This window comes from Oncorhynchus keta, chromosome 25 (genome assembly GCF_023373465.1).
Source record: "Oncorhynchus keta strain PuntledgeMale-10-30-2019 chromosome 25, Oket_V2, whole genome shotgun sequence".
Taxonomy (NCBI): Eukaryota; Metazoa; Chordata; class Actinopteri; order Salmoniformes; family Salmonidae; genus Oncorhynchus; species Oncorhynchus keta.
This window is the reverse complement of record NC_068445.1, coordinates 40,731,910-40,743,149: the sequence shown is the minus strand read 5'-3', so window position 1 is coordinate 40,743,149 and position 11,240 is coordinate 40,731,910. Positions and strand designations below refer to the sequence as shown.

General features: G+C 42.3%; 1 protein-coding gene across 3 annotated transcripts in view; it reads left to right on the top strand.

The window, feature by feature from the left end:
* Positions 1-2,612: 2,612 nt before the first annotated feature.
* The window catches only part of LOC118378266 (protein FAM214B-like), a 61,833-nt gene continuing 53,205 nt past the window's right edge, over positions 2,613-11,240 (top strand). For all 3 annotated transcript variants that reach the window (XM_052479547.1, XM_052479554.1, XM_052479553.1), the window contains exon 1: positions 2,613-3,013. The gene's annotated coding sequence lies outside the window, so the exon portion shown is untranslated. The remainder of the gene's footprint in view (positions 3,014-11,240) is intronic.

Sequence of the window (11,240 nt, the reverse complement as noted above, 5' to 3'; positions counted from 1 at the left end):
TTGGCCTGTAGATTTCCAGGTCTTTAGCCCATTGTTTTGTTTTACTTTCAAGGAGCCCCATGGAGGTAATGGGTCAAAGGTCAAGTCAGCCAAGGTTTTTCTGTCTGAGGTTCTTATTGTCACCGAGAGTACTGAACATGTAACAGGCATGTTTTCCTACAAGGTATTTAAATTCCACTAATACTCTTCAGAGAATAGTCTATGGTGACATATGTATTGCATACCTCATTTTGTTTTTATTTAGATTATTTATTTATACTATACAATTGCCTCTAAAGAAATGTGTATTTAATGTTCAATCATTCTTATTGGTTGGTTCAATTCCGATGACAATAAGGTGTGTTGTGATTGGCCCCGCTTGCAGATAGGGGGAGATGGTGAATGTCAGGTCTCGCCAGTGTGGAAATGTGATGCAAGGGGTTGGTCACATTCTGAATACTGAATTCTATTTTTAGATTTTACAATGTGTTCAAGTTTTCTGTACATTTCTGATTCATACGGTACCTATTGGGGATTGAGGGGCTTTCTAGGCTGTGCTTTAGTATATGATTGCTGTACAGTATATAAGTGTGTTAGCTAGCATTCACCGATGTAATGGTCATATAAGCTCCCCGTTAACAGAGTTGTTTTCATCCTACAGATTTGACTATTGACAGCCATCAACACCATTAAACCCTGCACAACTAACCTGCTGTTTCACATTTAACTACAGATAATACATAATGCTCAACTGGGACCACTGGCTGGGGGGATTTGTTTCACATTTAACTACAGATAATACATAATGCTCAACTGGGACCACTGGCTGGGGGGATTTGTTTCACATTTAACTACAGATAATACATAATGCTCAACTGGGACCACTGGCTGGGGGGATTTCTTTGAACAAAACACAACACAAGGAGAGTACATTTACCTTCTGTTACATAGCTTAAATTCTTGTTCATCTCACTGCACTGTCCAATTTACAATAGCTATTACCGTGAAATAATATAATGCTATTGTTTCAGGAGAGTGCACAGTTATTAACTTTAAAATGTATCAATGAACCAATTAGGCACATTTAGGCAGACTTGATGCAACATTTTTAACAGAAATGCAATGGTTCATTGGATCAGTCGTATACTTTGCACATACTTTGCACTCTGCTGCCATCTAGTGGCCAAAATCTAAAATTGTGCCTAAACTGAAATAATACATTTTGTCCTTGCGTTTCAAAGATGGTAAAAGATGTATTATCTTTTACCAGATCTAATGTGTTATATTCTCCTACATTAATTGTACATTCACTCGAATTTCAAAGTGTTTCCTTTCAAATGGTATCAAGAATATGCATATCCTTGCTTCAGGCCCTGAGCTACAGGCAGGTAGATGTGGGTATGTAATTTTAAAATGGAAAACAAATGAGTCCGATCCTTAATGAGGAAGATAAATTGAAGAAATCGGTGGGTGGGATTGTGACTTTGTGGCAGTGGTAACTAATGACGACCTTCTTGAACACTCCTAGCTTGTGTATTTTTATGGTTCGCAAACCCTCCTCGCTCCTGTATTCTAGCTGAATGAGAACATGGCTATGTAGAAATCGCTGTTGAAAAGAGGCCGGATTAAAGCTTATAGTGCAGTTGCAGTAGAACTATGTCCTCATCAGCTTTCTGTCTAGTCATTGACAGCTTCAGTAACCATTAGAAGGCTATCATAAATGTCAAATCTAGAATGCTCAGTTGTTTCCTGAGCATTATGTTCAAGGATTTGTGAGATTTAAAGTTGCTTTTTTGAAGGGTTTGGATTGATGTGGGCCTCTAATTGTAGAGGCTTCAGCTCCATTCGTCTCTTGTTTGCGTTCTGCAACCTGGGCTGTGTTCAGTAAGTTTTTATGTTCTGGAACAATCAGTTGAACGTAAACGCTACTGTATTGAGCAGTTGAAAAACGGGGGAAGGGTTGGTTTGTGGGTTGGCTAACCCACTGCCCTTTAAACACGTCACGCATTCCTTCAAGCGACACTTCGCCACACCGACCAAACGGGGGCAAACGTACCTCAAGGTCTATATACTGATCTGTTCAAGAACATAGAAGAAACTTTTTGGGAAACGTGTCGTTCAGTACAAACCGTTCCGCAACATAGCAAACGTTCAAGCGAACTGAACGCACCTCTGGAGGAGAAGCGGGGGACAAATAACACGTGTACTGGGCGTGTCTTAGCAAAACGTCACAAACGCCTAAACTAATGATCTTGAGAGATATTTGAATATATTTGTTAAATCAAACATTTGCGAACTCTGGTTGGTTCGTGGAAATCCAACTGACCAATCGCTTAAATGACAGGTGCCCAGCTGGCCGTAAACTCCACCCCTATTTATTTTTCAGCAAACCCCGGAAATATCGTTGTTTAAAGGGTTTTCAATAGTTACCACAGCCACAAAGTCAAAATGGCAATATTGTGAAAATTCGTGGGGGGAAAAAAACAATTTACGTTTTGGTATTAATTTAAGGTTATGGTTCGGTAGTGCGGTTAAGGTTAGGGTTGAGGTTTGGGTTTAAAATCAGCTTTTAAGAAGATAAATTGTATAAATGGGCGGGGTTTATGACTTTGTGGCTGTGGTAGCTAGTGACGACCAGTTTTAAAGGGACACTGCGCTATTTCATGGGCGAGGGCGAAAACAGCTAAAGCGCAGAAAAGCATATAAATGCTAAATAGCCAGCAAGCAACCGAGCGAGCAAGCTATGTGGTCAGAGAGGAGAGGAGAGACGACAAGACGAGACGGAAAAATTCCATGATCAACGATGCAATCAACTTCTCTTCGAAGATAGCTAACGTTGGTTTTGATGGCAATCCGATTGATCTTTAAATGTGAAAAGAGACACTTCATGTGAAATCGGACAGGGCTGTCCTGAAGCAAAGATAAAAAGCAAAAAGTTAAACTCCGCTCCTGAGATGAAGGAAATGTCTCGTTATTGAACACTTTACGTGTGAAGCCTGTCGTCCCCTTCATGTAGCTGGTAGTTACTGCTCTGGTGAGTAAACAAAGCTTTTTCATGGTCACTGAATTATGTTCTGTAAACTAGCTAACGGCTGATTAACTGCTTGCGTTTAGGATTTCTCTTGTAAAAACACGGTGTCAATACTATTGTACTATTGTAAGGACGTTATAACAACTAAATGTGTATTTCAGGGTTTTACATGTGGACAGTGGTCTTTGTGGAAAAACATACAAATGATGCAAGACCTCAATCTTATTTAGGCAGCTGGCTACATGGTAGTTAAGTGTGTGGCCGTATTGAATGATTTTCTATGACATTTGAAATTCAGCCTAGCCCAGATGACATAGTCATGACACACACACATAAGTAAACTACTGTGTGTCTTCGCAGGGGGCGTTCCTCTGCTTTGTTTGCCATCCTCATTCTTCACAAGAAAAAAATGTATGTGCACGCCGGGGGTGCGTGCGTGTGCAGAATAAGGACAAGGAGATGAAGTCTCCTGACTTGCCATTATAAACGGGCGTGTGTGTTTAATACACACAGTCTGCAATGCATGCGTGCCTTCGCTTAACTGCATACAGATGCAATGCATTACGCTTGGTACTGTACTGTACTGTGCTGTCTGTAGGTCGTAGCCTAATCCTATATGAGCGAGGGATCACCCCACCACCACACACATGCTATAAATCTGAGTTGATGCCGATATCATGGCGGTTGAACAACCGTGAATAATATCGCTGTAACTAATCGTTTAAGAGAGGTAAGGGAACCCCACCATCCAAAGCACTAGCCAGGTTTCATTGTTCTGTAAGGGGAGCTGCTGCTGTTAGATAGATGGGATTGCATTGATGGGATTGCATTGGAGAGAGGCTATCATCTGCAACGGGAGATAGACAGCAGCTGTGGACTAATACTGACCTAAACCTGCTATGTTGCACACATTCATGCAGCAAGCGAGTAACCTTTGTTACTGTGATAAGAAGTGCAGTGATGTAGGTGTGTGTGTGTGTGTGTGTGTGTGTGTGTGTGTGTGTGTGTGTGTGTGTGTGTGTGTGTGTGTGTGTGTGTGTGTGTGTCTGTGTGTGTGTGTGCGTGCGTCTCTGTCTGTGTGTGTGTGTGTGGATCAGCTCATGCATTGATACGTAATGTCTGGTTTGATTGTGCAGTGCTGCAGGGATATTCCCTTTGTCTTCACAAGCAGGGCAAAGATAACATTGCATTTGCAAACATATTACCTGTGCAGACAGACAGACAGACAGACAGACAGACAGACAGACAGACAGACAGACAGACTGTTCTAAACATGCTTGTCCACAGTCTGCCCTGAGCCCAGTTCTGCCCTGAGCCCAGTTCTGCCCTGAGCCCAGTTCTGCCCTGAGCCCAGTTCTGCCCTGGACCTCCTCAGTGTGAAGGCTTATGTGATGTAGTCTTCTCTACTAGTGACCTGGTGGGACCTGACAGAGGACAAATTATGATTATTTAAGGGTGTATGTAGCCGAAGTGACTGCACTATTCAATGCATTGATTCATGTGTGACAGAGTGAAATCAATGTTTCACAGACAGTCAATCCTGTGTGCGTGTGTGTGTGTGTGCGTGTGTGTGCGTGTGTGTGTGTGTGTGTGTGTGTGTGTGTGTGTGTGTGTGTGTGTGTGTGTGTGTGTGTGTGTGTGTGTGTGTGTGTGTGTGTGTGTGTGTGTGTGTGTGTGTGTGTGTGTGTGAATAAACTAAATGCGTCAAATTAAGCACTTTGCTGCTCTTCTTGTAAGTCGCTCTGGATAAGAGCGTCTGCTAAATGACTTAAATGTAAATGTACAGCACGTGTAGCTTGGATCGGGATCGTTGAGAGAATTAAACCACATTTACAATCTCTTCGCGGACAGACTACATAAACATCAACATCGTTGTGTCACTCCGAAGAACAGACCTTTTAAAGGCACACACAGCCTACATATCAATGCATAGCCACAAACTATCTAGGTCAAACTACTAAGAGCAATGATCAGCAGTCAAGTTTTAAAGATAGTGGACTTTCAAATTGTCATCGTCCACATCATCATAATGATGGCGTTTTGCAAACATCCAGATCTAATCATCAACAACGAACGTTATGTTCTCTCTAACTTTAGGAGTGCGCGTGCGTGCGTGCGTGCGTGCGTGTGTGTGTGTGTGTGTGTGTGTGTGTGTGTGTGTGTGTTTCAGTCACAAACAAAGATAAACTCTCCACAGGCTGGTTCAGAAACGCTGTTTGCTTTGACTCAACAACACATCAGCTGAGAGGACACACACACACACACTCCTCAGTGCTCTCTCTCTGTGTTCTGTGTTCATTAACATACCAAGGCCTCTGCCAAATCAAACCCTTCAACTGTCAGACAGACTCAGATCCTAACAAAATACCTGTGTAGAGCCTGTGTATGAGTAGAGCCCATGTAGAGACTGTGCACGAGTAGAGCCTGTGTAGAGCCCATGTACGAATGGAGCCTGTATAGAGCCCGTGTACGAATGGAGCCCATATAGAACCCGTGTGGAGACCGTATAGAGCCCGTGTACGAATGGAGCCCATATAGAGCCCGTGTAGAGCCCATATGGAGCCCGGATAGAGCCTGTGTATGAATAGAGCCCGTGGGGAGCCCGTCTAGAGCCTGTGTACGAATATAGCTCGTATAGAGCCTGTGTGTGAATAAAACCTGTATAGAGCCCGTATGGAGCCCGTGTAGAGCCCATGAATGAATAGAGCCTATGTAGAGCCCGTATAGAGCCTGTGTATGAATAGAGCCCATATGGAGCCTGTGTATGAATAGAGCCTGTATGGAGACTGTATAGAGCCTGTATAGTATGTTTTTACTCTGTGTGTACTTATCCCACAGCGCTAAGCTTAGTTTATAAGCCAGTCGTTAGCAAAGCACTCTCTCTCTCCATCCCTCAGGCTTGGACCATGACACACACACACACCCCATACATGCATGCACACACACACACACACACACACACACACACACACACACACACACACACACACACACACACACACACACACACACACACACACACACACGTGAACACACACACACACACACATGTGAACACACACACCACCCACCAACAGATCAAAGAAGAACTAAGGTGAACATAAAGATTTAACCACACACACACCCATCCTGGGGGCTTGTCCATTTTTGCGAGAGAGAGGGGGGGGGGCTTATTTGCGTCGCTCCATGAATAGGCCACATATTTTTTTCCAGGACATTCCATCCTGTGAGCTGGAGGAGCCTGTCACCAAGACTCCATTGCTTAAGACGGCAGTGACACACACATTCTCACACACGCACACATTCACACACACACACACACACACACACACACACACACACACACACACACACACACACACACACACACACACACACACACACACACACACACACACACACACACACACACATTCACACACAGTTAAAGGCTGTTTTGGAAGTGTATGTGTTTGAGCCAAGAGTGTGTTTCTGTATAGACAAGTGTGTGTAATGTGGAGGTGCCAGTGTGTTTTGTGTGTGAACAGGATGTTCTATGCTTCGTTCTGTTCAGCTGTACTCAGACACCCTTGAAAAAGGGAGGGCCTTGAGGGTGGAGGCCACCCCCTGTTTTCCTATATTGATGTGAACAAGGGCTCTTAAAGGGGCAGTGTGTGTGTGTGTGTGTGTGTGTGTGTGTGTGTGTGTGTGTGTGTGTGTGTGTGTGTGTGTGTGTGTGTGTGTGTGTGTGTGTGTGTGTGTGTGTGTGTGTGTGTGTGTGTGTGTGTGTGTGTGTGTGTGTGTGTGTGTTAAACAGGGGGTGGCCTCCTGCCTTCTCTACTGAGATACAAAAGCTTCTCTTCTATAGTTTGCATCATTGCTCAACTGAGGTTTAAATAATTACTTTTGAATATTTAAAAAAATGAATGAGTATAAGATCTCTTTTGCAAGTGAGGCTTGAATCCATGGCCACCATTGTACCCAAGAAGGCAAAGATAACTGAACTAAATGACTATCGTCCCGTAACGCTCACTTCTGTCATCATGAAGTGCTTTGAGAGACGAGTCAAGGATCATCTCACCTCCACCTTACCTGCCATCCTAGACCCACTTCAATTTGTATAACGCCCCAATAGGTCCACAGATGATGATATCGCAATCACACTGCACACTGCCCTATCCCATCTGGACAAGAGAAATATCTATGTAAGAATGCTGTTCATCGAAGCTAAGCTCATCATTAAGCTTGAGGCTCTGGGTCCTTAACCCAGCCCCTGTGCAATTGGGTCCTGAACTTTCTGAGAGGCCGCCCCCAGGGGGTGAAGGTAGGAAACAACATCTCCACTCCGCTGATTCTCAACACTGGGGCCCCACAAGGGTGCGTGCTCAGCTCACCCTGTACTCCCTGTTCACCCCATGACTGCGTGGCCACTCAATCATCAAGTTTGCAGATGACCCAGCAGTAGTGGGCTTGATTACCAACAACGACGAGACAACCTACAGGGAGGAGGTGATGGCACTCGGAGTGTGGTGTCAGGAAAACAACCTCTCACACAACATCGGTAAAACAAAAGAGATGATTGTGGACTTCAGAAAACAGCAGAGGGAGCACCCCCCTATCCACATCGATGGGACAGCAGTGGAGAAGGTGGAAAGTTAAGTTCCTCGGCGTACACATCATGGACAAACTGAAATGGTCTACCCACACAGACAGTGTGCCTCTTCAACCTCTGGAGGCTGAAGAAATGTGTCTTGTCACCTAAAAACCTCACAACATTTTACAGATGCACAATTTAGAGAATCCTGTCGGGCTGTATCACCACCTGGTACGGCAACTGCACCGCCCACAACCGCAAGACTCTCCAGAGGGTGGTGTGGTCTGCACAACGCATCACCGGGGGGCAAACTACCTGCCCTCCAGGATACCTACAGCACCCCATGTCACAGGAAGGACAAAAAGATAATCAAGGAAAAACAACCACCCGAGCCACTGCCTGTTCACCCTTCTACCATCCAGAGGGCGTGGTCAATACAGGTGTATCAAAGCTGGAACCGAGTGACTGAAAAGCAGCTTCCATCGCAAGGCCATCAGACTGTTAAACAGCCATCTCTGACACAAAGAGGCTGCCGCCTACATACAGACTCGAAATCATTGGCCACTTTTTAATAAATGGATCACTAGTCACTTTAATAATGCCACTTTAATAATGTTTACATATCTTACATTACTCATCTCATATGTATATACTTTATTCCATACCATCTAGGTCATCGCTCATCCATATATATATTCTTATTCCATCCCTTAGATCTGTGTGTATTAAGTAGTTGTTGTGGAATTGTTAGATTACATGTTAGATATTACTGCATGGTCGGAACTAGAAGCACTAGCATTTCGCTACACTCGCGTTAACATCTGCTAACCATGTGTATGTGACCAATAACATTTGATTTGAGTCCACAAATAAAACCAAACGAATTCCATGTTATTTCAGCCATAACACCCACCATCATTAGAAACGGATAAGATTAGCAACCTTATTTAGTTAAAATGTAATTTGATCTCTGAGAAAGGAAGCTAGTTGATTGGCACCCAAATAGGCCCTTTTCATTTTTAAGATTCACTCAATATTCAGTAAATATAATACCCGACATCCGATTTGGACCAAACTTCTTCCTACAGTTGAGTAAGACATGAGGAATCCAATTAAATGGTAATAAGCCCACCAAAGACCCCCCCACAACCCACACCAATCCCAACCTAATTCATCAACCCAACTCTCCTGGAATAGTCCAACACATGTCAGCTCTCTGAGAGGGCTATCCCTACCAGCATTTCGCTACACTCGCATGAACATCTGCTAACCATGTGTATGTGACCAATAAAATTGGATTTCATTTGGTACAATTCTCATATGAAGACTTTTCCTACAATCCCAAAACTTTTTAAAAAGGTCATGATAACTCTAATAAAATGATACAATGATAAACCATTACATGGCAGTCATAAAATGATTAGAAAACATATCTCTTTATTTAGTGTGATTAGTGAAAAGTACTATTAAACCCAACTTATTACCATTTATAAAACACTACAGGGCCTTCAGAAAGTATTCACACCCCTTGAACTTTTCCACATTTTGTTGTGTTACAGCCTGAATTTAAAATGGGTTGCATTGAGATTTGGTTTCATCGATCTACACACAATACCCATTAATGTCAAAGTGGAATTATGTAGAAAATTAAAAAATAACAAATTAATAAAAAATTAAAAGCGGAAATTGTATTGAGTCAATAAGTATTCAATCGCTTTGTTATGGCAAGCCTAAATAACTTCAGGAGTAAACATGTGCTTAACATGTCAGATAAGTTTCATTGGACTCACTCGGTGTGCAATAATAGTGTTTAACAGGATTTTTAACAATGACTGTGTCACTTCCTGACCTTAGTCCTTTTTTTTATGTCTCTATTTTAGGTTGGTCAGGGCGTGAGTTGGGGTGGGCATTCTATGTTTGTATTTCTATGTGTTTGGCCTGGTATGGTTCCCAATCAGAGGCAGCTGTCAATCGTTGTCTCTGATTTGAGAACCATACTTAGGCAGCCTGTTTTCCCACTATGATTTGTGGGTAGTTGTTTTTTGTCTGTGTACCAGACAGTACTGTTTCGTTTTTGTTATTTTTGTTCTAGTGTTCAGTGTAATTAAAAGATCATGAACACGTACCACGCTGCACCTTGGTCCTCTCCTTCTTCCACCTACGACGATCGTTACAGACTGCCCCATCTCTCTGCCCCACATATACACGTATCTGTAAGGCCCCTCAATTGAGCAGTGAATTTCAAGCACAGATTCATACACAAAAAACAGGGGAGTTTTTCCACTGCCTCGCAAAGAAGGGCACCTATTAGTATAGACATTGACAATCCCTTTTAACATGGTGATGACTGTAAGTCGCTTTGGATAAAAGCGTCTGCTAAATGGCATATATTATTATTATTATTATTATTAATGGCTGTCTCGCGATGATCAATGATCAATTTGACAGAGCTTGATGAATTTTAAAAAGAATAGTGGGCAAATATTGTACTGTACAATCCAGGTTTGCAAAGCTCTTTGAGATTTACCCAGAAAGACTCACAGCTGTAATCGCTGCCAACGGTGATTCTAATATGTATTGAGTCCGGGGGTTTGAATACTTATATAATCAAAATATTATGTGTTTTATTTTCTATTAATAATAATTAAAAAATGTTTTTGCATGTTTCCTTCCACTTTGACATTATATAGTGTAGATCTTTTGAAAAACGACAATTAAATCCATTTTAATCACACTTTGTAACACAACAAAATGTGGAGAAAAAAAGTCAAAGGGTGTAATTACATTCCCGAAGGTTCCATTGGAGACCATAACCGTGAAACGATTATAACAGCCGTAGGCTAATAGTTTGCTTGTTCACCAGGGATGGTCTCCTCTTTATATGTCGTGCGATTAATGTAATTTACCATCAAACCCATACCATTACCATTGTAAAACACTATACAGTATGTGCTTTGGACTTTTACCATTGAAGACCTTTAGAGACCATAACATTGAAGCCATTATATCTGCTGTAGCCTAATGATTTGCTTGTTCACCAGGGATGGTCTAATCCACACCTTTTTTTTAAAGGGAATAAAGCCCAAACACAGGGGCCGTTTCCTGGACAAACTGAAGTGCTTTCATGGAATGGCTTGAATTGTGAGGATGACCACAAAATGTGTTTTTTGTCATGGGCAAAAGCTATTGGTTTTCTACCCAAAGTTGCAAAGAAAATGTGATCCATTTAATCAACACAAGAGACCAGCTAAATGGATTAAAGGGTGTGGCAGTAGCAGGAACAGTGACATCTAGTGGACAAAACCTTGTACTTTCACACTTTATTTATGGTAAATAATTTCATTTGACTTCAATGGGACATTTCTCAGAACAAGGGGGCAAAGACCATCGGCAGATTCATAGGGAATACATTGCATAGTATGAAGAAGAAATACATACTATTTGTCAGACATAGAGAACTGATAACGTATACTGGTTGTTGGGGTGGGATTGGTGTGGCTTGTGGGGGGATCCGTGGGTGGCTATTGATCATTTTATTGGATAACTCATGTCTTACTCATAGTTATGAAGAATTATTGTCCAAATCGGAGTTTGAAGATTATATGAATCCCTTAAATTAAAATGGACAATGTGGGTGCAATCAATTCACTTAATTTC